The sequence below is a fragment of the Scylla paramamosain genome, chromosome 14, assembly GCF_035594125.1.
Source record: "Scylla paramamosain isolate STU-SP2022 chromosome 14, ASM3559412v1, whole genome shotgun sequence".
NCBI lineage: Eukaryota > Metazoa > Arthropoda > Malacostraca > Decapoda > Portunidae > Scylla > Scylla paramamosain.
In genome coordinates, this window is record NC_087164.1 from 21,336,619 (window position 1) to 21,364,207 (window position 27,589).

The 27,589-nt window shown below is 41.3% G+C and overlaps 1 protein-coding gene across 1 annotated transcript in view; it reads right to left on the reverse strand.

The window, feature by feature from the left end:
- Positions 1–22,288, reverse strand: part of LOC135107009 (myosuppressin-like) — a 54,846-nt gene extending 32,558 nt beyond the window's left edge. Inside the window, exon 1 of the mRNA XM_064016540.1 lies at positions 22,132–22,288. The gene's annotated coding sequence lies outside the window, so the exon portion shown is untranslated. The remainder of the gene's footprint in view (positions 1–22,131) is intronic.
- Positions 22,289–27,589: the final 5,301 nt, after the last annotated feature.

Below are 27,589 nucleotides of genomic sequence, written 5' to 3' on the forward strand. Positions count from 1 at the left end.
CCACCAATGCTAATAGGATTTCCCTGGGCGTCGTACTCTACCCGGCCAAGCGTTATCTTATCCAGTGCCCTTGAATGTAGCATCGCAACCTCCTGCCCCTCGTACACTTTTCTCCATCCTGTCCTATTCTGGTCTCCCACACGTTTACTGGTAATGGTGAAAGAACAGATATCAATAAAGTCAGGATCATTTCCACTGTTCTTGGCGTTTTTCTTCAATCTTAAGTGCTCTAATATGCTGTCAGTCTCCTTACAAGACTTAACAACTAGATTTTCACCAGAGCAGAGGGGTTTAAGATTGCAGGAAGTAGTAAACACATTAAAAGTGAGTGTGTTTATTGTTTTATCTTTAGATTTTTTTTTCTGTTGAGAAGATTATATATATATTTTTTTTGTTCGTTTTGTTTGTCGATATTTTTGCTTCAATTGTTTTGTCTCAGTTTTTTTTTTTTTTTTTTTTGCTGAAGTTCTTTGCTGTAGTTTTTCCTTCTTCGTGCATTTCTTTCCTACAGAGAAGATTGTGTATTTTTTAGTTGAATCTGTGTTTGGTGACCTCAGCCGCCTAAATTGTTTTTTTCCGCGGATTTCCTCCTTTGCTTGAATTAGAAAAAGGAAAACTTCTACCGTAGAGAAGATTGAATCTGCCAGGGAGCACGAGAGAGGCGAAAAAGCAGCATAGTGGAGGAGAAAGAGTAGCACATCTTGGAATAAAGCTTAAAAAAATCATGTGTTTTGTCTCTGCTATCAAAGATATGAAGAGATTACAAGTGAACAACTCACCTACACTCTATCTGGAACTGAATGGAGAAGAAAAGATAAAGTAAATCGTAAGCTTCATCTGTTATATCCTTTAAGTTTTAATGTGTTCAGCCATGTTTGTTCTTTATCTATTTATCGTTTTCTTCTGCGTGTTGTTATCTTTAATCAGTAATGTGTTCACCTATGTTTGTCATCGTTGTTTGTCTGTTTATCTTTTTTTTTTCTCTCTCTCTTTCAGTTTTTACCTTTAATCAGTAGTGTGTTCACCTATGTTAGTCAGTGTCAGTTGTTTATCTGTTTATCTGCACAGTAGCTCATAATTCTGTCAACGGATCTCAGTGGAAGTTTATTTAAGTGGAGGCTTGGTAAGATTTTGAAACGGATCCAAATGTTTATGAGGAACGGAACTGTTTTTTTTTTTTTTTTTTTTCTCTCTCTCTCTCTTTTTTTGAGATCCTGTAGCGCAGTAGTAGTAGTGCGTAGTTCAACAGACGCCTTCATTATAAACCAATAGGTCATATGTTTGTTTTTCCCATGTAATCCTTTGTAATTCCCTAGATTGTCTCTTATGCTTAAATCTATTGAGAATGATTGTCCTGTTTCATAAGTATAAGTTTGCGCTCTATGAATATGTGAAGTCATGAGTTCCTTTTGATTTCGAGTGAAGGAAATAGCGTAGTTCAACTTTCTCATGTGTCTACGGAGAATGAGTGTCTTGTTTCATGGTATTATAGTAGCAGAAGTGTTGTTGTGTTGCTGGAAGTTCCTACCCTGCGAATATCTCAAGTACATTTCGTCAAATATCACGTTTCTGTTAGTAGTCTGTCTGGCTTGAGGGAATCCAGCACGCTAAAAATATAACACCAGCTGCTCCAACAACACAAGAGAGGCGTCGGTTTTTCCAGCAGCTTAATGCACTTCCATCAGTTGCCACCTGAAAGAAGTTCTCACATTCACCACACAAGAAAAATTGACGAGAAATTAAACCGTTATGTCAATCATAATACTAAAGGGGTGATCCATGTTTTTTTTTTTTTGTTTTTTTTCCCTCAGCGCAATATTTCTAACTGCAGTAAAAGTTAGCCTGGGTTAAATGTGTCAGTCATCTGCTTGGTGACAGCAACAGAACTGACAACTTGAAACTCGGCACCCTTATTTCTGAATGAGGTAAAAAGTGAGAGAGGAAAGCTAGATGGAAAGGAAAGGGGGGAGGAAAAGTGGAAAAGAGGTGAAGTGTTAAGACGAGGAGAAGAGGAAAGAAAGATGAAAAGTGATAAAGGAAGATGAAAGGGTGCGAAGAGAAGAAAGATAAGTAAAAAAAAAAGTGGTAAAAGAGATGAAGGTGATAAAGCCGGGTAAGAAGGGAGGGAAGGGATAGAAAATAAAAGAAGACTATAAAAGCAGAAACGAAAAAAGGGAGATCACCGGGAGACTACAAAACTATTGGAAGCATTACTGTCATTCACTCCTACAACCCCTCGTGTCTCATCCCCGGAGAGTAAAACCATCACAACACAACAAGACAAACGAGAAGGACTTAGTAGCGCTGCATTAAATTAACCCTTTGATTGCTTCCTTAATTACTAATGACTCGAAGACATTTTTACTCGTTCTGTAGTCACCTCCAATCCTTAGACTGTACAGAAATGACAAAGTTTGTTCTTTTTAATCCCCCTTTAATTCCTTCAATCCACTCTTTCTTGCAGATGCTTATAACAGATTTCATCCATTACTTCTGTTGCTGTTAACTGTTTTGTATCACAGTGAAAGTGTCAACCCAACCTGTGAATTTAATCCGAGGCGTTAACTCAAAACCACACTCCATCAATCACAGGCAATGCTCCGAGAAATACTCAGTTAAGAGGAATTAGTGAACCGCTGCATAATTAGACTACCAATTACATGATTATCAGCATCTCCGGTAACTTGCGAAGCCTCGTTGTTGGGGCGATACATTAGATTACACAAGGGTTCCTATAATTAGCTGGAGTGCCTCGCGGGACATACAAAACAGGTCACAGGTAGCGACTCCCCCGCGCGACACTGCACATTGTTCCCGCTGCAGATTGCATTAATTAGTGCATAGCGGCGCAGAACAGTAGGTTTGGCCTCAGAACTAAGGTACAATACACTAGCACATTATAGGCACATTATAGCCCTGAGTTGCTGCCAAGTGGTATTATAGTAAGAGGTTATATTACTGGGTCTGTTTTTTTACGTGGTAGTTGAAGTATATGTGATACTTTAATTGTATCTTTACTTAAGGTTCTATAATTTTTAAGGATCGTTGGAAGCGTATAAGCCGTGATAGTTTAATTGTACCCTAGATTAGTCCCTTTAACACACACACACACACACACACACACACACTAATGTACAAGTTGCGTAAATATCCTCTATTCTTTTACCCATTTTCTACCAACACAAGCTCCTTCACACATCATCACCATCATCTCGTTACCATAACCGCTTTCATCCATCTCTTTCAAGCGCACACGAGGCGATCATCCTTCCAGCAATACATAATTCCTTCGATAGAAATATAAAGCTTATTTGAAGCGAGAAAAGAATGTTGGAGAAGGTTGCGTTTCACAGGAGAAGCGAAGGTACAAGTTAGAAGGTTCAAAATCTTATCCGAATTGGTTTCAAAAAGCTTCCTGTATTTGGTGAAGCATTTCTGGTGGAAGACGTAAACTTGGAGGCTTTGAGGGTTGTGTGTGGGAATGTTCATAGGTAGGCCAATTGTTGTAGTTGTGGTTGTTGGTGGTGGTGGTGGTGATGGTGGTAGTGTTGTTAGTGATGACGTGGAATATGATGGTAGAGTTGTTTATGTTACTCTTCTTGTTGTTGTTGTTGTTGTTCTTTTTTTTATTATTAAGTCTCTCTCTCTCTCTCTCTCTCTCTCTCTCTCTCTCTCTCTCTCTCTCTCTCTCCCTAAGTTTCTTTCCTCTGAAATATATGCTCTTGTCTCTCTCTTGTCATTGTTCTTCACATTATAAACTTTATCAAATGTTTCTTTTAGATCTTGCTTTTCTATTTTCTTCCATTTCTTCTTTCTCTTTTCGTGCTTTTTCTTCCGTATTCCTGGCATCGTCGTTGTTATTCTTGTCCTCGTCGTCTTCGCTGTTGTCAGAGAGGACAGCGAAGCACAGTGGACCGTGGCGAGCGAGTTTAGTTTTCCGCCGGTTGCCTCCGCCCAGAGCCCAGCGGTTCAGTGTGTGTGACTTGGTGCGAATTTCCACATATTGGAATTTCACTGCCGATACGCAATATGGAGCCTCGTCACCCTCCCCGTGCAGCGCTCACTAAGAGATGGACACGCCAGGACTTTATCAATAAACCTTGTTCTTCCACGTTCTCACTCTTAATTGTTTTATTTTTAGCAATGGGAACAAAGCAATGGTTGTGAATGAAAGAAAACGGAAAAAAAAATTCGTCATAAGCTTTTCATAATAAGAGTTTCATGATTAACTTGCTTATTATTGGCCAATGGTTATAAATGGAAGAAAATGGGATAAAACACATCAGAAGCTTTACACAGAATACGAGTTTTATAGGTAACGTTCCGGGTTTTTTTTTTTTTTTTTTTTTTTTTTTTTCAATCAGTAAAGTGCTCGTAAAATTGTTCCCAATATTAACTTATAACAAGACCAAATTTTTGAGTGTGTTTCCTATTTATAGTTATCATAACTCTCCTCCAAGTTTGAAGCAGCATTGACACATACACAGCAGGGCATGAAATATTAGAAATGACTAAATTTACCTGAACGAACAAAGGACAAAGTAATTCCCTTTTGATTATTCCACGTTTTCTTAGTGATCTACATATGGTGTTTCTCCAAAGAGGTGAAAAAACAGTTCCACTCAATAAAACCACCAACACATCAGACTGACCAAAAAAGACCATCTCTCTCCACTACACGGCCTGAGGTCAGCAAATTTCATCTCAAGAAAATCTCCTCTATTTTAAAATCACCTCTTTCCTGCCAGTCTATTCTAACTTTCTCGATGCACTTCTATATCTGTAACTCTTCCTTCACCTACACTCACGCACTAGCTCACTCGCTCACTCGCCCGCCCATTAACCAAGTGTGCGGGACTCTACGCCTAAAACTCCCTCTCGTTCCGTTAAATTTCTCGAAGGTCGTTTAGTTCCCAAGCTAATAATTAGAGAGAAGTTTTTTCATTCACTTCAAAGCCAACACGGTCTGGCAAGGTACGATGAAGTTACGTTAAGTTGACTCCTACCTTCCCCTCCTCTTCCTCCTCCTTCTCCTCCTCCTCCTTTTACTCCTCCTTACATCAGTTCCATTTCCAGTCTCCATCAGCATTACTTCTTTTTAACTCTGGTTTTTCTCTCCATCTTCACCGACCATTCACACCTTCGGCTTCTTTCCTCTAGCCAGCACCGTATCAACAACGCTGCTGCTGCCACCTACACCTCCTCCCTCACCATCTTTCCTAACAACCCTCATGCCTTCAACTTATCACCAGCTCCTTGTCTCTGGTGAAATGAAAAACGAAAAAAAGATCTTCACTTTTTTAATCCTTTTTTTTTTTTTACAGAAACGTTGGAAGAGTGTTGGTGAAGAAGAGAAGCCTGAGCCAGAATGATCCTCGGTTGTGTACTGCATGTGAGTGTTGATGCCCTGATTTAGTGTATATGTGCTCGTATGGCAGTGTTGATGAAGTACTTAGTTGTTGTTATACTGTATTGTTCCTCTCTTTATTCGGGTCTGTATTGAAAAGTGATAGTGATGAAGAGAAAGAGCAGTGAGAGATCAAGCCTTCGTTTAATTTAGGTTTTTATTAACTTTTTTTTTTAATGTTTCTGAGCCTTTTGTTATAGTTTTTTTTTTTTTGTCATTTAGTTTGTTATTTACAGTTGATTGAGTTAGAGTTGTCTGTGTGTTTTTCTACTTTATTTTCTCCGTTTTCATTCCTTTGTTTAATATTTTAGCATCCAATCAGTTCTTTACTTTCTAGATGTTTATTTACCCTACTTATCATTTTCTTCTCAATCCTAACGTGTTCTAATTCATATAGACCTTTCTCTCTTACATTTATACATTTTCTCTTCTAACTTCTACCACAACTGAAGAAATTGACATCCAAGGCAGAGAGAGAGAGAGAGAGAGAGAGAGAGAGAGAGAGAGAGAGGCGATGAGAAGTTAGGTGGGTTAGGTAGTGGCCTTCCTCTCCCTCCTCATCCCCCCCTACCACCTCTATCAGGTGTTCGGTGGTTTAATTAATGCAAGACACAGGAAGGTTAATATCAGGTGCTAAACCTCCCAAGCGTTGTCTCTCGTTTCTCGTTCATCATTCTTACTTTCTCTCTTTTACCTTTTCACTTTCATCTTCTTTCTCATTTGTCTTTTAATTTTTCGTCTTCACGGGTGTCTTTTCTGCCCACCTTGCTCTCCTCCTGTCTTGTTATTTCCATTCTTGCTTGTCTCTCCTCCTCCTCTTCCTGGCCTTCCTTCATTTTATTAAGAACCTATTGTTTCAGTGTTGTGTAGCAGATTTTTTTTTCTTTTTTTTATTTTTTATTACGCCTCGACTCCTTTTACGTCACGCATTTAAGATTCTTTGTCCACTCGCTGCTTGTATTGCTTGGTGTCGTAAAGGATAAAGTGGTAAGGATACGTTATTTTTAACACACGGAGGCTTTGAAATGAAGAGTTAGAAGATAAATGAAGAAAAATCACAATATTGCCAAACTGTAAGGAAACAAAGAGAAGAAAAAAAAAAAAAAAAAAAGAACATGAAGATTATGACGGTGTGAATTAATGATGACCAAACAGATTACTAAGAATACGATATTTTAACACGCGAATGCATTAAGATAAAAAAAAAATAAGAAGTAAGAAATCAAAGAGAAAATATTTTATAAGTGAAACTATACACAGGCTAGATTAGTTCCGAAGATGTTTCACTGAGCCATTAATACATTACCTCTAGGGAACTATAGAAAGGCACCACGTATTAATCGCTAGATACAGCATTAGTCAACACATACGATACGAAAACATCAGGAGACACTTACAAACGCACAGATCCATCAATGCAAATGTAGCGTTTAAGTCAGTAATCCATTAATGAACTCTTGCATTAGGGAGAAGTATATTACTCATTACGAATGCTGATCACCTGCGTCTGCAAATTATTCCTTGAAAATTGAGTTAGGAAGAAATTCTCGCATCTCGACAACTCAGAATGTTTGGTAGTTGAGTCAGGATTTTGAAGCGTTTCGAACCATTAGCTCGGCATTCACACCGCACTCGAATCGCCACGGGAAAGCGTCATGAAGGGAGATTATGTTGAGTGATTGCTTTGGCTCATACTGTCTCTTTATCTGTATATTCCTCTATATACCTATTTATTTATCTAGTTCTTCATTCATTCATTCTTTCTTTTTTTTCATTTAGTTATTTATTTATTCATCTATTTATTCATTTAGTAATTTAGTTAGCTTAGTTTGCTAGTTATCCGTCTGTGTATGTATTTACCTTTCTATTCGTGTATACATCTTCCTATTTACCTAGTTCGATAGATAAATGAATAAATAACTATCTGTTGTAAAGATTTGCATCATGTTCCATTGACTACCCTCCTTGAGCCGCAGTATTATTCGTGGTCTTCATGATCGAGGTTTGAATGCTACACGCCAACATCTCCAGGATCTTTGTTGTGGCGAGTTAAATGATGGAAGTACTCTCACGGCTGGAGTTGAAATTAAAAACACGCCTTTGTGCCCCTGGAGACAGTTCACCGCTCCCTTCTCCCGGAGTACTACTTGAGGAAAACCACATTGTATAATACGAAGGCGTGCTCTATCTAGTGACGTTTTTTCTCCTTCCTTTCCCTCCTCGTTCCTTGCTCCGCGTTCCCTCTCTAAAGTACTGAATGTTTCCAAACGACAGAACCGTAAATGCCATCGCCTGGTTGCTCAAGTGGAAGTTGTTAAGGGTGTTTTCGTGGCTCTGATGACAGTTTAACAAGGACGCTTCACCACTAACAGGGAAAAAACCATCATAACTACTTGACTGTTTATTTCCGTAACCTTCGAAGATAGTCATTACGAAATGTCAAACGTTTAAGAGTACGAAACTATATTTAATGATAAAGACAGACGCAAACTGTTTTTTATCCCACCACCACGCCATTCCCACTCCCTCAGCAATACTTCTCTTTCCGAACGAAAAAGATTAGATACCTCAACTAGAATTAAGTGACTTGAAAACGCGCTCAGACTCTCCCTGGTGTATGTAAGACCTGTCCGCCTGAAACAGTTTACCAGTTTATCGCCGCCTATATTTTCTTTAGTTCCTTCCCAAACTCAGTGCGGAGGGAGATCTGAGTTGCCTCGTGTATTGGCAGTAAGAGGTGTAATAGTGAGGGAATAAGCGGTAATGATAGCGATCGAGGCCTTAATACCTGACAGCTCTTTACTCACCTGCCCAAGTTCACCCCGAAATCTGTTATCTCGAAGACGCTGATGTGAACTCTTAACACAGCGCACCTTCTGTTACGTAAGGCAGTAAAGGCGTCGGGAAAGGGAAGTGTGGTGTGCGTCGTCTCAGAATGGATATCTTTTGGCGCTGGTTGCGGTGCGGGTCAAGGAATAGTCTTTGCCTGGAGGCGTTAAACATGTGCGAGTAGAGAGTGATTGCTGTAATTTAATGCCACTCCTCTCAGGCCAGGGATTTTTTTTTTTTTTTCGTTTAATCTTCATTCGATTTAATTTATTACGCATGAAGGCATGAACCCTGAGTAGGTACAGAGAACAACCACAGATAACAAGCACATATTAGAATTAAATATATAACAGTAGATACGAGTATATGATTTCTGATAAGTTGTAAATACTAAATCAAATTAAAGAAGGGGGCACATAAAGGCGTCAGTCCTGAATAGTTACAGAGAACAACAACAACAGGCTGTGTACATAGTAGTACTGAATAGATAACATTAGACATAAATCTAATAGAACTTATAAAAATAAAATTAAGTTAAAGAACGGAGATAGGGACGTCAGCATCCAATCAGAGCAGGGAATGGTATCAGCGCCCCTTGATTAAGTAAGTTTTAATCTCCGTCACTCACCTTGTGTTCAGCCTTCCCCCCCCCTTTCAAACTAAGCAAATAAGTGATGGGTATAAGAAACTGAGACGCTGCGCACGAAGGAGAGGCAACTCGGTCATATTTAATTCACTAGACGATCTCAAACTTTATTGCTTCATTCTCTTGCCATGAAGAAATTGCTTCCTTCATTCTCTTGCCATGAAGAAATTGGAAGCATTCTTACTTTTTAACCCTTAATTAAGAGGATTACTAAATTAAGTATCTTGGTTTTATTGTGTAGTTTAATCTTGAGAAAATATTGCTTTTTTGTTATTTGGTTAATTTCACTAACTAGAACATTACTGCTTCATTCCTTTTGGTTTTAAGAATTTCGAAGCAGTCTCAACCCACTTATCTCAAATTACCACAATTGGAACTTTGAAATTCCTACTTTTATTGGTTGGTTTAATCTTGAGGAAACTATTAATTTGTGTTGGATGGGCTTCCCTGTTCGGCCGTGACTCTTCTCTCCGCAGCACCAACACGAAGCGAATCAATGAATAATCAAGCGAGCGACGGTACGGAAGCTTCATTTTCTCCTTCACTGATTAGTTGGAATAGTTCACCACAATGTTATTGCAATTTAGTAATTTTTGTTGTATTTCTCCTTAATAGACGAGTATTGATAAATTTAGTGACGAAAAGTATTGGTAAGTTAAATATTTGAGTTTTCTGCTGATATTATTTAAACCAGGCACAAACACACACACACACACACACCTACACCTGTCGCCAGCTGTGCAGTGGAGATGGCTATTGGCGGAGGCCCAGACGTAGGGTTGCTCCTGATAACAAGTCCTCCATCACTAATCCCTCATGAACCTTAATGTGAAAGGAGTCCATTTGCATTATGCACTGTAATGTCACTCTATTGTCGCTGCAAGGCTCAAAGTCCAGGGCCATAGTGCGGGGAGGGAGCCTGGTGTATGCGAGACGCCCCTCCTCCCTGCCTTCTCCCAGTGGCTAAGAGGTTCGGCGTTCTGAGTGCTCGGGAGCTGTAAGCACGCTGTCCTCAAGCACTCCCGCTAATGCACGCCCCGCGCAGTCCGCTACACAGGGTCTAACAATAAAATTTGTTGGCTTTTGTTGGCCTTATTTACATTGCAGGCGGAGAAGGGGTCACTCGCTTTTGTTCCGGAGTCTGTGAACTGAGGAGAACGTTTAAAAGACGGAACTGCTTAAAAGTGATGTTATTATTCAACGAGCACGTAATTTTGAGATTCATATTTGGCTGTGGCTCCAGGGTGGGGGGGGGGTGAATATTCAAGGCAGACAGGGAAGCTTGAGGCGCCTGCAGGAAGAGAAGGCAGACCGCACGGGACAGTATCTCCATCACCATCATCACCATCATCAGCCTCCATGACTTATATCGCAAGACAAAGCCTTTCCCCACACCACAATCCTGTCCAGGCATCTTTATCAGCTGCCCGTCTATTCCTCGTCACTCCATAAAACTTCATACCTTATCTCTCCATTAGTTCACTCCTTCTTCTCCCTTCGTTTACCATCCCATGCAACATGCTAGACCATCTCTGCTTGGCGCGCTCTTGCAAACTCTGAACTTTAACACAACAGTTATCCTTTTCCTACAAATCATATGCGTCCTCTTTCGCCCACCATTAACACAGCATCGTCCAAACACTACAACATCCTTCGCTAACTTCGAGCCAGTATAACCTTACCACGCTTTGTACCATATTCTGAAACCCTTCTGCCCGCACCTCGACTACTTTCAAAAGGCTTTAGTTGAAGTTACACAGGTTTTTAAGAGTGTTTTTAATGGTTCTAGTGACGGATCAGCAAGATTTATACATTATTAACAGAAGAAACACTCTTGAGAACCCGACTAATTATCTCTGTGGCCTTTGAAAATACTCGCGATGAGAGAGCGAAACGTTTATGAATACTGGCCCTTGTATCGTCTCACACTGCGCCGTCATGCTCCCACATTGCATTGTACACAATTCGCGTCTTACGTGTGATGAGTCAGGGTTAACTGGAATAAGTTACTTTGCCTTTGTGATGCCTCCTTGCTGGAAATATAAAAGAAATGCTAGAAAGAAAGTTACTTAAAGAGATGTAAAGAGTTTATTGAAGTTTCTGAGCGGTATTTCATGTCTTTGTGAGAAAAAGTAAATAAATAAAAAAAAGGTAAATGATATTGGTATAAAGGTAGAATATATGAAAAATGAGGAAAATTGAAACATTGAAACTTCACTGGAATGACAAAAGTAAATTACACGTCTTTGTAAAATATATAGATAAAAAATAAATAAATAAAAGATACAGGCGAATGGAGAGGTTTTATGGGAGTGACTGAGGGACATAACGCGAGGGTTAGTATGATTGCAACGCCTCCCTTCGCCTTCATGCCCATCACCCGCCTTATGTCCCTTTACTGGCCATACACTTGATGCATTCACTCGTTCCTTTCTCCAAAGAATGCCTGGTGCTTATGCTTTGTCAGAGTTATTAAGTGAGGAAGCTAAGCAAATCAGATGTTATAGAGTAAGTTATGTATATATGTGGAGGACTTGATATTGAGACGGAGCACCAAGTAAAGTGATAAGTGTGGGAGAACTTAATATGAAGACGAAACACCAGATAAAGTAGTACATGAAGTGTGGGAGGAGAACTTGATATGGGGAATAAAATACCAAATATACTGATAAGTTTGGGAGAACTTAAAAATTGAGGCAAAACTCCAAACAAAGTAGTAAGTGTTGGAGGGAAACTTAATATAGAGAACAAAACACCAAAGCAGAGTAATGAATATGGGAGAACTTAATACCGAGACGAAGCACCAGATACAGTGATGAGCGTGGGAGGCTGAGACTTACGACCGTCACTACACATCCGCACCATCTCATATCTTGACACAAGAGACGCTTTTTTTCTCGACTTATACGTGAGCACATCAAATTTCCGCCTCGGACACTCGTCTCTCTGTTATATTTCCCGTGTAATAACAGCCTCACCTCACATCGTTAGTAATAGCTTTTCCATTCCTTTTTTTTTTATTTTTACTTTTCTGTCTTTCATTTCTTCTCTTTATCTTTTTTTTCTTTTTTCGTTCCTTTCTTTTCTTTCTACACTCGCTTTTCCACCTCTCGTCTTTTCATATCTTCCCATTGTCTCCTCGCATCTCAGTTTGAAAGCCTCGCCCCTTCCTCCTGACCAACTGTTCAACATTTTCCTTCTCCACTCACGCAAGCTCTGCAAGAGACTAATAACCAACAGCAACGCTTTTGTTTTCAGTCTTCCTTTTAATATGTCGGAAGTCACCAAAAGCTTCCAGATCACGTGCATTTTTCATTTATCATTTTTTTTTTTTTAACTATCTCATGGAAATATTGATAAAAAAGAGGTCGTCATGAAAGGCTGACGTGATGCATTGGTAATTGTGGAAACTACTACTTTTTTTCTTTCTCAGAACTTCATTCCTAAAACAATAACTCACGAATTTTATCCATTATTACTTAGAAAAAAAAAAAGATGAACGAAGGAAAACCTGCGCATTAGTCGGGTATTCTTGCAATGAATATAGACACACGACACGGAACCTCTCTGGATATAATATTACCAAATCTCTTATGTACAAATGCAGAGGGAGCATGAAAAAGAAAAATTCCCTTGACAAGTATCCTTCCTTCTTGATTCCCTATGTAAAGTTCAAACACCTGACGGTTTCATTAGCATGGATCAAAGACTATCCCTCCATGCAATCTATTTCCCTCCCGCCAGCCTTTCGCGGGGAACGGAGAAGGGAAGAATGGGGACGCCTGCTTGGACAGTTTCCCAATGACGCATACCAGGTCTCGTGTTTATGTCGTGGGAGTCTGCTGCATTCTTTGTTACTCTGCTGTCTTTCGGGTTGCAAGACGCTGCAGCTGTTCTTGTCACAGTTGCGTGGCGGAATTCATTGTTTTCTCCGTATTTGAAAGTCTTAGCATTGACAACTTTGATTTCCTGTCATTCTCATCTTTTCTATTTATCTGTATATTCTGAACATATTCGGCAGTGAGGACACTCCTTTACACACAGCACAAGAGACGAATTGCATTCCACCATGAATAACAACACTTTCTGCCATCTACCAAATCACAAGTGTTTCGCTGGTGTTTAAGATGAGCACCGTACTGACAGGTGAATTCGTTAGACTCTCACCTAGATCTATGAGGGTTCGGGGAGAGCGTCACCACACCTTTAGACAGCATGAGTCATCCGATTATTTTCTGGGGGAGAAGACCTTTAGTATTGGATCTCTCCCGCTCCTACAGATTCCATTCTTCCGTCTATATTTTCATCATCACCCTCCTTTCTGTATGATGGGTTGCTGCCATGGAATGTCCTTTTCGTGGAACACACACACACACATCCCAACGAAACGAAATAGTGTTCAGGGGAGAATCAAGGGTTTTTTTTCATCTTATTCGCCAGTATCTTGTTTGTGTTAGCTTCCCCTTACTGTCTGGCCATCTTTTAACGTCATTGGCATTACAGATGTGACCTGAGACTCTTTATAACGACAACTCAGCAACGGCCACCTCACCTTTGTGTCCTTTTATTTCATCTCCGTTGAAAGGTGAAGTGAAGTGAAGTGAAGTGAAGAGGAAAAACAACTTGCCACAAGAGACACTGAAGTCAACAGGTTCTCCCCATTTAGAGATCTTACACTTGCTGATTTCTCAAGTTGCATTTTGGGATTTTCTTCTTACAAATACAAACAGTTAGGTACAAAAGCCTAACTCGAAAGAAAATGCTGTAAGTGATTAATTGACTACTTACATTTAGAAATTTTCCATTTGTTAATTTTTATGCTACATTTTTTTTTCTTTTTTCTTTCTTTCAAGTATAGACAGATATTTACAAAAGCTTGAAAGAACCAACTTACAAAGCACGTCTTAACTTAGGAACTCTTAAGTGACGGCCAGGATGCGAAAGTTACTCGCTTAAGCTTGACTGTTGACCAGAATGAGAGGGCGACAAATTGCTCATTGGTCTGGTCGTTCACTTTGAGTCCGCTTATAATTAACTGAATGTGAGAAGAAAAGTTAATGCATTGACTTGATCGATCGAGCGAGCCGGTGTTCAGAAAGTATTATAGTGGCGAGATAATCAATGTCAATTAAACTCCGCTTGAGCCATGCTGGTCATCATGGCATAATTGACGTCGTATGCATTGAGTATTATGTCACGGGTTCCATTCCTAGCCACTCCTTCTCATGTCTTAACCTTTAATATAAATTTTCACGTGTTTCAAAATATCGAGCAATTACAGTGATCAACATCGTCACCTCAGTGAAAACCAAGGAGACTTCAGTACGGTGCGTTATTCTTCCCGCTTTAAATTTCATTAATGTTGCCAAAGGGTGAGAACGTTTTGCACACATCGAGACATCAAATTATCGCCTTTACTGATGAAAAAAAAAAAGTGTTTTTCTTCTTATTCTCCTTGTGACGTTTTTTACTTTCTATCGCCTCTTAGGTCGTCCACTCCTTGCTTCTGTTTTCTCATGCACTGCTCCTTCTTCACTATTACACTACGTACTTCCTCAAGTCTTTTTCCCCAACTCTGTATTAGAAAACTTTTATTACATTTCATAATTCATTCTCACTCAACTTTATCTTGTAGTCACAGTATTGAGCATCAAACATCGAGTACAAGGAACTGTCAGCGCACACCAGTCCTGCAGTGCAATATTTAGTTATAGCTTAGCTCGACTGTAAATTGTGTGGTGCAGGCATTCGCTAAATTGAAACATCAGTAGGTATTCTGCAAACAGGAGTCAGGGGAATTTAGTACGTATTTAGACCACGAGGTGTAGGTTGTTCGTGTTTTGCGTTGTGTTTGTCGTTTCCATCTTTCTGTACTGTCTTTCTCCACTATCGTCAATATCATTACCATTACCATCTTAGCTCCTTTTCTTCTACAACGTTACATTGAAAGCGTCGACCCTTGTCACTTCTATGCGTACGATACCGGAATTCTCAATTGTTGGGAGTCTGTGCAGCGGCGGCCAGACAGCAGGCGTGGGTGTGCCTCTGAGTTGGCTCCGGTCAAACAGCACACGATCGATAATCATTGGGTAAGTGAGGAGAATGATAAGGGAAAGTAACTCAGACGTCATAGCCAAACCAGCCAGCCAGTCAGCCAACAAGCCAGCCAGTCAGCCAGTCAGACAGCCAGTTAGCCAGCCAGCCAGCCAGTCAGCTAGCCCAGTCAGTCAGCTAATCAATCAACCAACTAGCCACCCAGCCAACTAGCCAGTCAGCCAGCCAGTCAGACAGCTAGCCAGCCAGCCAGCCAGCCAGCCAGCCAGCCAGCCAGCCAGTCAGCCAGTCAGCTAACCAACCAGCCAACTCGCCAGTCAGTCAGCCATCCACCCAGCCAACTAGCCAGCCAGCCAGCCAGCCAGCCAGTTAACCAACCAGCCAACCAACCAACCAATCAGCCAGCCAGCCAGCCAGCCAGCCAGCCGCGTGTATCAGGGCTCGTCATTACCCACCAGGAGCTCTAAAGGCAAAAGAAGGCGAAGATAAATGCCGCAGCCTTACCTTGCTTATCACTTGGATCGATAAAGTCATCGCATTTGAATGAGCGCTGTGATGAGACTGTTATATTGGAGAAAAAGGGAAATAATGCCCATTGAAAGTGAACGGCGTGATGAAATTTCTGTGCTAAAGATATGGTCGATGGTCGGTCAGTGTCAGCCTGTGATGTGACTTTCTTTAAGCGTCTGTGGTTGGATTGATTGGTTTCATAGTTAGTGTGTAATATAGTGAAGGTATTTATTTATTTATTTTTTTCTTACGGCTTATCATATTGTAATAGATAATAGCGGCACGATGTTGCAATGGTATGTTGCTGCTAATATATTTTAATTTGTGATAAGTATGTATGTTTTAAGTAGGTGTTCGTGTACTTCTCACGCTCCAGAGGGCATTTCTCCTGGGTAAATTTGACAGATATCCTAATGCATGTATGTATATACTCGTATGTATGTATGTATGTATGTATGTATGTAGCATGAAGCCAGATTTAGTGGTGTGTATGTATGTATGTCATATTTAATAGCATGTAGTATGTATGTATGTATGTATGTATGTATGTATGTATGGATCCTTCATCCTTCATCCTTCATATACAAGTAACACGAACTCGCATTTAGTGGCATGTATCACGCTCGACAAGGAAATGCTCCCGCTCCATCTCGCAGACTGCCTTGGAGAAGCATTAGTTTTCTTGCCCAGTGACTCTTGTCTTCCAGTTGAAAGCGGATCGTATCGTTTGTACTTGGGTCGTCCATACACAAAGGTCGCTGAGACTCCCCCACCCACTTACCTTGGGGCTCATCAAAAGGCGCACTACTCACTCACCAGCCTTCTGTTATCTCTTACACTCTTTTCCCTCCTCTCTCTCTCCCTGCTGGTATTGCTCCCATTTCACCTCTTACTGTCTCGCCCATTCTTGTGATAGCGGAGTTATTGATCGATGCAGTCCCTCCTCGTCCTCCCACAGCCATAAAGCCCGTGTCTATGTGGGCCGTCGCTCCCTGATGAAGAGTCGCGAGGGGCGAGGCGTGGAGGCAGAATGGGGCGCAAGGAAGCGAGTGATTTGTCACCGATGAGCGAAGAAGACGTCTCAGTTTTCTTGGCATAAATGGAGTGGAAAGAAAAGGGTTGCATGTGTTCGTGCGTGTGTAAGCTCTTAAGTGATATTACCGCATAGATTTTTCTTTTTGTTTTTTCTCTCTCTCGTTGTCTTTCTTTGCGTGCCTGATGTGGCGTTTCACCGTGAATTTTTTTTTTTTTAGTGTTGTGTTTTACTCTATTGCTTTGTCTTCATTTGGTTAGAAAATACTAAACACACGTCCCTTTCTTACTGAACACATAGTTACCGAAAGACATAACGGGTAGATTCACAAGAATACTCCTACATGTTTTCCAGAGTAACATACGGGGACTCACGAGAAAAACCTAATCAAGTGTAGCATGAGAAATGCAGCCTGAATCACTAGGACATCATTATAAGCTCCACGCAATTTACGTCACGCATGCCTGATACCAAAAAAACAGACATCCATACCAACCAAATGCACCTTCAGTATTCAGGCCCTCACTCGCATTCCCTACCCATGCTGCTCACTGCAACCTGTACATCCAAGCGAGATTTACAGACGCAGCAACACATACAGAAATAAAAGTTGAATATATAATGAAAGAAGGCAAAAAAGTACCGTATTTTCAAAGGTCTTGGTGCCTGAATTACACTATCCTCACTGCCACCTGTACTTCCAAGCTAGGTTTACAGACGCAGCAAGGCATAGATAAATAAAAACTAGATATATAATGACAAAAGACTTAAAAGGACTTCATTCTGTCTCGGCGTATAAATTACACTATTCGTAACATTCCTTGTGGAAGCTATTAGTGTTGCCAGGGGTACTTTATTAATTTTAGTGATAGTTCAACACGAATTCTGCACCACTGATAGGAAAACATCGTGAGAAGTCGAGTATCATTTACGTATGGCCTTTGAAAATTATCGTACTAAAAATTCAAAATCCCTTAAGAAATTGATCCTGATTGTTGTAACACTGATAGGAAGAACATCATTGAAACTCGTCAGATCATTCATTTGTGGCCTTTGAAATTAGTCCAAATAGAAACTCAACCCCTTTAACAATTTGACTCCCCTGGGTTTACTGAACACTCCTCCAGCTTCTGTCACGTAATGAATGTCACGGAAGGAGGTAATTTGGAAACAGTATACGCTAACGTTATCTCAAGGACCCCTCGTACCCTATTCCGCCTTTACCGCTTGCCCACCACCACCACCACCACCACCACCACCACCATCACAACCACCACCACTATCATCCCAATGAGTCCCCTGCCATCCGCTCGCCAGGCATCAACAGGTTTCCATTCAAAGCTTAACGAAAGTCCCACATTGCTCTCTCTCTCTCTCTCTCTCTCTCTCTCTCTCTCTCTCTCTCTCTCTCTCTCTCTCTCTCTCTCTCTCTCTCTCTCTCTCTTTCTGCGTTACGAATATGCAGTATGATATTGTGGTAGTAGTAGTAGTAGTAGTAGTAGTAGCAGTAATAGTAGTTGTTGTTGTTGTTGTTGTATTTGTTGTTGTTGTTGTTGTTGTTGTTGTGATAATAGTAGTAATTGTTCTTGTTGTTGCAGGAGTAGTAGTAGTAGTAGTAGTAGTAGTAGTAGTAGTAGTAGTAGTAGTAGTAATGTCTACAATAATAGTTATCCTTTTTCATCGAAAGCAAGTAAAATCAAAGAGGAAAACGCGACTCACAAAAAAGAAAATGGAATGGACTTCAGTAAATCAAGAAAAAAATAAACCTTTGAATCCAGTTGCAAAATGTGACTGCGGAGGTGGATGGCGGAGGGCAGAGGAGGGAGAAGGTGAGGGGAGGTGAGGAAAGAGATGGGGCCGGAGGATGGGAAGGAGAGAGGGAGAGGAGGAGGAAATAGGGAGAAAGGAGGACAGTGAGGAGGGTGTTGGGGATGGGCGGGGAGATTAAAAGAGCAAGAGACTCACTTGTGCCACAGAATTGTTTACAGTGTAGCAAAGAGAGAGAGAGAGAGAGAGGGAGAGAGAGAGAGAGAGAGAGAGAGAGAGAGAGAGAGAGAGAGAGAGAGAGAGAGAGAGAGAGAGAGAGAGAGAGAGAGAGAGAGAGAGAGAGACGGGAGGGGTTGTTAAAGCAGAACATGAATCGTATTATGTACAAGTTTCTAAAATCGGTTTATGAGGAAAGTCTTAATAAATGCTCCGCCTGTTCCTCATAACAGTTTTTTTTTTTTTTTTCATTAGCGTGTATGAGTCACCTGCAGGAAAAAAGGCTCCCCAATAGTGAAGGGTTAAGCCACGCACCTCGCCACAGTGGCTTGTGACCTCTTGGCTTACCAACAGTTTACTTTCCAGTTCACTTCTGCAAAGATGGATGACATTAAGGCCTGTATTCTTAAACGCTTTGTTCTTTCATCATGACTATTTCCAAAGGCCACAGATGATAAGCCGGGTTCTCATGAGCGTTTCCTCGTTATTGATGCAGAATCCTCGTTAAGCTATCACAAGAATCATGACAACACGTGAACCTGTTAAATGTAATCGATACCGGTTTCTCATGAGTGTTTTTCTCATCAGTAGTACGGAATCTTTGTTAAACTATCATTAGAATCATGATAATATCCTTGAAAACTCGAGTAACTTCCTCTAGAGCCAGTTAATAGTCGAGACAAGACACCAGACTGATGAATAAGGATGCGATTCTAAAACTTTACTTTGACACTAGGCACCTCTGAGCATCAAGAACGTTCAAAGCGTGCCGATGGACGGATGATGGAGTGCCAGACATCCAGCACACATAAGCACCCACACATGTCCTCCCACAGCGAGTATTGAGCCGCTGCATGCTATCCTTCAGGCGCCGCCCAGGATCTCAGCCCTCTTAGTGAACGTCAGACTGGAAATGGCACGCTTAACCCCCTTGACTGCCGCGCCGTCTCTACCTTTATAAAACAGTTTAGTGCAAGTTTAGAGTAGTTTTGAAAAGACATCACTGACAGTAAAGTAAAAGATCAAGAAGTTCGAATCTTCTTATTCCCTGTGGTTTTGTTTTTTGCTTCGTAGAGTCGTTTAAAGTTACTCAAATGTAGTAAAAAGTATCGTATTGTTATTAGCATTCGAATACTTAATTGTGAAGCACACTACTTACTTACTGTCTTAATGTTAGAGATACAGTCATGAGTTCAGCGCATTTGGTAGACTCATGAGCAGAACTTCAGAGTCAGCAAAAGATCTCTGGAACTTTCTTGAACCTGCGAACCTTAGTTGGATTTTGAAATAGCCTCTCTTCCACTGTTTTCCACTTTCCCATGACTTGGATTAAGGGAATATAAAGTCATCTGTGGAATCTGAGAATAGATTGTCAATTTGCCTTCATTTCGTTGAATTCTCTCTCTCTCTCTCTCTCTCTCTCTCTCTCTCTCTCTCTCTCTCTCTCTCTCTCTCTCTCTCTGCAACTTTTTTAACGCTTTTTCTTCGTTTGGAGGCTTACATACACACATACATATAAATCAATGCTTGCACCATTCACTGAACACAAATATATAACATTCACCACCAAAAAACAAACTCAAAAACCTGCCATAATAACACTTTATATCAACGTTAACCTACACTATTTCCCATTAGTCTCCCAGGACAGCTCGAAGGACAAGGCATTCCAAACGTATCACCATTACGGGCCAGATAGCTAACAGAAGCTGCAGAGATTTGGCAGTAACGATACATGCAACCATCAGGGGCGTCAGGGAGGTGAGGGATGACTTGGTGGAGCCACGCGTAGCCAGAAGACAGGCAGTAGGCGGGATTCGCTCATACCTGTCTCTCGTTTTCTATGACGGCGTGGACAATATCGCGATCCTCGGGTGCTCTCGTGAAGACAGGTCTAATTTGTAAAAACTCCTCCACGTACGTAGGAATTAGCGGTACTTGACTTACTTTTAATTTACCGGGAAATGTTTTGCCTCTCTTAACGGATTCCACGGTTCAGTAATTCGCAGATTCCTCTCATTTATGAATTCTTGGAAAGGAGTCTGTAGTTAGGATGACAGTAACATAAAGTACCTGAGGATACTCTTGTTACTGTGAAAATTCCATCTGAACGACTCCCACTATCCGAGCAATTAATAGCTTCTCTCTTTCACGAATTCAGAGATTAATTTTCTGTCTTGAAGCATCACTGTGTCTTTAAGTATGATGATAATAGGAAGTCCTCAAATTGACCTTTCATTTCCTTCATTATGACGTCAAATTGTAAGTCCTCTAATGCTCCGTTAAAAAGTCAGTATTCGTTTCGACTTCTCATCATGCATTTGATTAAATTCCGAGCAAACGGTGTTGTCTTACGTGAAGTGAAGCAATATCGCGTCTTTCTCCCACCCAACCTCCCACACACCCTGCCCCACCCATCTGTTGAAGTCTGCATTCAATCCGCGCCTCATCTCTCACCACCTTCCGTCCATATCTCCACCTCAAGTCCTCTCCAAGCCTTAATCCCCTCCTCTCAGGTCTCAGCCTTTATCCAAACTCCTCCAGTCCTTCCTCAGCCTTCAGTTCTTCTTCCAGACTTTTTCACTCTCTCAATCTGTCTCCTCCGACTCTTTCACACCTTCAGTCTGTCTTTTCTCCTTCACATTTAACCTATCTTCTCTTCAGCTGCTTCACACCTTCAGTCTTTTCTACAAACTCCTTTACATCCTTAGTCTATTTCCTCCAAGCTCCTTAGCATCCTCAGTCAATCTCATCCATATATCTCACATCTTCAGTCTGTCTCGGCTAAAATCTACTTCCTCAGTCTGTCTCGCCTAAGATCTATATCTTTAGTCTGTCTCGTCTGAAATCTTCAACATCCTCAGTCTGTTTCGTCTAAAATCTCTTATATCTTCAGTCTGTCTTTTCCAGTATCCTTCACTCCCTCAGTCTGTCTCCCCAAACTCCTTATCAGAGTCTCACTCTCCCTCAGGCTTTGGGTTTCATCGCCAGTGTTAATACAGAACCCCTAACATATCACTCACTCCAAGTCCCAAGACCAATCCTAACCATTCAGCAACACCCACAGAACACTTCACCTGATACACTGCTCCCTTAAAAATACCCCCGTTTCAAGTTCAGGACTCAGCCTCATCTACAGCACAAGTCCCAGTCAGTGTAACACCCACCTCCCCTACCACTGGCCACACCCACGCAAGCTATCACGGTTCCCTAAAGTTCTCGCACCGGCCTCACCTTACCTACTCGCGCTCCTCTCAACCTCTTCAATTCAGTAACACTATGATACACAAATGCCATCTCTTACCCTTTACTCTCAGTTAAGTATTGGCAGGTGTTCTTGAAGACTGACACGCGTTTGAAGAATACACATGGAAAAAAATGAAGTTCAGCAGGCGTTTGCATGATGGAATTACAAGAAAAACTTAGCCTGGGAATGAACACTACAGGACCTGAGTGGCACGGTGTGAGAGGAGGTAAAGACGGAGTTAGAGGCACTAAGTATTCTTCGAGACGGACACGCGTTTGAGAAGTACACATGGAAAAAAAAATTAAGTCCGACAGGCGTTTGCATGACGGAGTTAGGCGAAAAGATGGAACCCTGGAATGAACACAACAGAACCAGAGTCGCGCGATGTGAGAGGAGCTACAGACTGAGTTCGGGGTACTCACGTGGGTTGGGATCGGGCAGGAGAGTGCCTGTTGCGTCGGTAGCGAGGGAGGATGTGGCGCGCGGTCTCGCCTGTTGCTCAGTGCCGAGGGGTCTGAGGAGCTGGTAACTCGCGCTCGGCTACAAGTGATGGAGTAAACCAAGTCAAAAGCGACCTCGCGCACCAACCTTTATGTACAGACCTTCCGCCCACCTATTGGTTGGAGGGAATGCCACGTCACTCGATCTCAGCCAATCAGCGGCTGTGCCTGTGATGTCACAAACCGCGGGCCTCGCCGATTGGTTCAAGGATTATTGAAATGCTTGTTTGGCCAGCTAGAAATCTTGTTAAAGCAGGTTTCTTACCGGCACGTCTCCCGCTGCCTTATTAAACGTCTTAGCTAAACACCTCTGAACACTAGTTATGGTCGGAATTAATTTTAATAAACCACAGATCCGGTGCAATAAGCAGGAGGTGCTGCCTGGGAATGCCTAATACAGGTAATAAGAATATGCCTAATTCCAATCGTGAGAAAAATGTGTTCATTAATCCAGGATCTTTGAGGCGTGGAGGTATGAAGGCCAAGGCATCGTCTGCCTCACGCCGCGACAACATTGTCTGGCATGGACCTTAATCATGACGGGGAGTCCAAGAACCCTTAATTAATGTCGTAAAGCCCATGGTTCCTCCGCGTTTGTTTGTGGGTGTGTGTGATGACACCGCCGCCTGTTGACTCTGGCGCGCCTCCACACCACGTCACTAGGGACCTCCACACCCTTGCTCCCTATCCTTCACTCCTTCCTTGCCGCCCTTCTTATCTTCCTCTTTTTTCCATCTTTTCTTACCCAACTCCAGACAACACTGCCTACCCCTCCCCTCATCCCATCTCTCTGCCTACCAATACCCTCTCTTCTCCCAACAATGCTACATTTCTACTTGCTACCTGTCTACCTTTCTTTTTTCCATCTTTTCTTGCCTAACTCCAGATATCTCTACTCGACTTACTCCCCTACGCTCTTCCTTCTCCCAACAATACTTCATTTCTACCTGGCACCTCTCTACTTCTCTTTTTCCGTCCTTTCTTGCTAGACTCCAGAGAACAGTACCTACCCCCTATCCCCCTAGACTCCTGCCTACTTATCCATCTCTTCCTTCTCCAAACAATATTATATTTCTATCTAATACCTAGCCTTACGTTTAACAGCATACGTATACTTAGCCTTTTAACAGCATAAGAAAATACGGGAAGCTGTAAGAAGCCAGTAGGTCTTTACGTAGCAAGCCTTGTGTAAAGCATACTTATGTACAGTACATCCGCCTCTCAAAGCTGTCTAACTCCCTACTCACTTTTTTTTTTTTCGTTCATACTACCTTCCTACGTACATTCTCTCTCTCTCTCTCTCTCTCTCTCTCTCTCTCTCTCTCTCTCTCTCTCTCTCTCTCTCTCTCTCTCTCTCTCTCTCTCTCCTTGTTCTCTTTCCCTGCTTCCTCTCTTCATCATCCTCACTGCCTCTCATTCACCACTCCCTCACTCATTATTCACCTCTACCTTTGCATCATCACGCTCCATCACTGCTCTCATCATTCCATCATTCCTGTCCGTCTCTCCTGGCCTTCCATCTCTCCAGTCTCTTGTTGAATCTCTCTCTCCTTAACTTCTCAGCTCTCCTTCCCTTTCTCTCACCCTTCAGTTATCTCACTCCTCGTTTCATCAGCGACCATATTTCCTGTCTCTCTCTCTCTCTAGTTCCTTCATTATTATTCTTGCCACTATCTTCCTCTTTCTTCTCCGCATCCTATCAGTCATTTATCCTCTTCTTTAATTATGGTTTCTTCCTCCCTCCTATTCTCGTACCCACAATGCCCTTCTCGTTCTCTCTTTCTCCGAGCTTCTTCCAATATCCCCTCTCCATTTCTCTCCCTCCCTCTTTTCTTCTCCTCCTCTCATCATCTCTCATCATCTCCCTCCCCTTTCTCCTATATCCTTCTGCTCTGCTTTCTCTCCTTTCCTCACCAACATCTTCATCTCTTCCCCATATTTATTCATCTGTCCTCCTCATCTTATTCGTTTCCTAATCTAATCTTTCTCCTTTTTCTTTCTCTTCTTGATCGTTTTCTTCACCTTTCCCTTTCCCCTTTGTAGCTTTTTTCTCCCTTTTTTTTGTTGTTTCTGCGTATTCATTCCCTCCTCCTCCTCCTCTTCTTATTCATCATCGTCATCTTAAACGAACACACAAACTAAGCAATATTTTTCCGATAATGACCTACAGCTTTTTGACACTATTTTAAAAAGTACTACGGTCTCTTAAATAGTTTTGCAGCCAGGAAAAAATAAAATTAACTTGTTCCCTCTTTTTTCCTTTATGTCAATGCGAAGAATATTTTACGGTGCTCGGAGCAATGAAAGGCATGACAGTGAGAGTTATTCAAGTCAAGTAATGTCACCGAGTTGGGAAATAAAGAGTGATGGTAGTTCAATAGTTTTATTGTAACCAGTGCATGATATTTTTTTTTTTTCCTGACATTAGTTTGCTGGTCGTTGTGTTCTAAATTTTACTACAGCAGTGGGAGTTAAATTCATGTAATGTTATCCCGTTAGGAAACAACAGGGATAGAGGTATGACTTTCTCTCTCTCTCTCTCTCTCTCTCTCTCTCTCTCTCTCTCTCTCTCTCTCTCTCTCTCTCTCTCTCTCTCTCTCTCTCTCTCTCTCTCTCTCTCTCTCTCTCTCTCTTACCAGTTTATATTTTTCCTATACTTTTTTTTTCTACATTTTACACAATCACTAAAATCAAGTATCCATTCCTACCTTGCTACATTCAACAATAAACAAGATTAGCACCACTCATCCACCCCACGATAAAACAGCAACATTTTTTTTTTATTGGTTTAAAGGCAGTCAAGTTTTAATTTGTAATTCACATACAGTAATCATTACAATCAAATATTAAGTCTTTCCTCAACGCCTCCAACAACATACATGACTACCTCTCATTCTACAGCATACCACGAACAGTTATCTCGTAAGATTTTGAAACTGCAAGAATTTCTTCCCAACCTGTTTGCCGGCAGTCGAGACTACTTCGACATATGATCATTAACAATAAAGTTTGCCTCAGTACCGTCAGTAATATGCAAGACAACCTTTCATTCTACGGTATTTATATCTCAAACAAAAATCATGTAAGATTTTGAAGATCTGCAGGATTTTTTCCCATTTGTTTCCAGGCAGTTTAGTCTGTTTCTCCACTTCGACCATTAAGTTTACGTTTTGTGTCAGTATATGCAAGGCTGCCACTCATTCTACTGCATCTATACCACGAAAAATTATTATTCTGTAATATTTTGAAACTCGACACGATTTTTTTCCTATTTGTTTACAGGCATTCCTTTCTACTGCAAATAAACATTGAAATCAAGCCTTGCCTCAATACCGTCAACATTTTGCAAGACCACTAAATCATTTCATTGCCTCTAAAACGTCGTATCGTGTAAGATTTTTGGAGGTACCGAAAAACGAGTACGATGCTTTTTTCGGCAGCTTATAAAAGTGAGGTAAAAATTGTAATATGTTAGAGGTAATGGTTTAGCTGATAAGTTACTGGTATCAAGCTTCTCGGCCTCATTACACCATGGCACCTTTGAACCTCGACGCGCTGCCCTTGAGTTAGTAAAGGGACGAAAAATTGCCGTTTAATTACACAGGAGTAAGCCTATTCGCTGTGCTCGATTAAATCTGTCGGTGAGTAGATGAGGCAAATTACGTTGAATATAACCAATTTCTTAGCGTAATGTTTAATAAAAGGAATTTAGGATTCTTTTATATTTGTTAAATCATGTTCACTATAATAAGTTTACTCGCTAGACTCGACTAAATCCTTTTCGGTAAGCAGAAGAGGTAAATTACGCTAAATATTACTCATTTGTTCGCATAGTGTTTAATAAAGGGGGATTCAATATTTTTAAGTTTGTTAAATCATGTTCACTATAATTAGTTTACTAGCTGGACTTCATTTAATCCTTGTCGGTAAGCAGATGAAGCAAATTACGTTAAATATTACTCATTCTGTGTACCATTACTATACATACCTACTAAATATTACTGTAGATTAAGGATGATAAGAGAAGTTGGGCACATTAAACCTAATATGAAGATGAGAGGAAAGGGGAGAGTGTAGCATTGCTGCTACGTATCACTGTAAGGCCAAGACAGTAGAGATGTTGGACACATTAGATTCAATATGAAGATAAAAGGAAAGAGAAGAGTATTACGTGATTAACTACGCTGACAATATTAATAATTCAGCAAGCGTCCTACTCCATGTGCCTGGCTGTGCTCTTAGAGTTATAGGGTTCGAGTGTGAGCTGGTGAATGGCGGAGATAATCGGGGCTCGGCAGTGTGCGTTCGTCCACCTGGTGCTCCCGAGTGCCTGGCTCACTTGTGGCCCGCGAGTCCTCGGCACGCAGCCACTTGACCCCACTCGCTGCTCTGTTCTGATCCCGAAGAGTGTCACCTGAAGAGTTAGTTCGTTTGTAATCACGAAGCGGATGTTGTGTTAATAGTGTGTTTTCCTGTTAGCTTCTTCGTACAGGTTAAAAGAAATACGTGGATAGATTTATCTTTCCCTGTACTCAGAAACTCCATATGAATCTCACTGCTCTTTGTAATAACAACTGGTAGCCGAGTAAACCTCTATTTATTAACAAGGACTAAGTTTTGGACACAAGTCAAGAGTTGTGACCTGTAGTCTGTCATCCCAGCCCAACCCACACCGGCAATCCCACCATGACGTCCTCAGCGGAGATTTACTTTCGTATTACACGTGTGGCACAACCGCCTGCCCATCACCTCATCACTGGCAAGGCTTGGTCCTGTAGCGGGCTTGTTTTAGCTGATATAAATAAATAAGAAAAGGGAAGTAAGGAAGTTTTCTCAACAAGCTACTCATTTCCCATTGTCTGGATACACGTGTATTTTGTTGAATTAGGGACATGTTTGTTGCGTCTGTGGGATGGACAGCATAAATATTTCAGCATACTGTTTTTTTTTTCTTTCTTTTTCTTTTTTTTTCATTGCAACAGTAAGGAACGCGATTTAACTGGAATGTATTTTTGTAGCATAATTGAAATGAATGACCTCAAAATTTTGTATATTATGCTCTTTCAATAATTATTCCGAGAGTTATGACAAGCACCTTCATTATAACACTTCTTTTGTGCACCTCATCCGTCCTGGAGCTACGCCCAACATTTTTTACCTTTTTATAACCTCTAATCCTTCTGTTTATGCTGTCACCCTGTCTTCTCCTCTGGGCTCCTCCGATCACAATCTCATATCTGTATCTTGTCCTATCGCTCCAGTCCCTCTTCAGGATCCCCCTAAGCGCAGGTGCCTCTGGCGTTTTGCCTCTGCTAGTTGGGGAGACCTGAGGAGGCACTTTGCTGATTTTCCTTGGAATGATTATTGTTTCCGTGTCAGC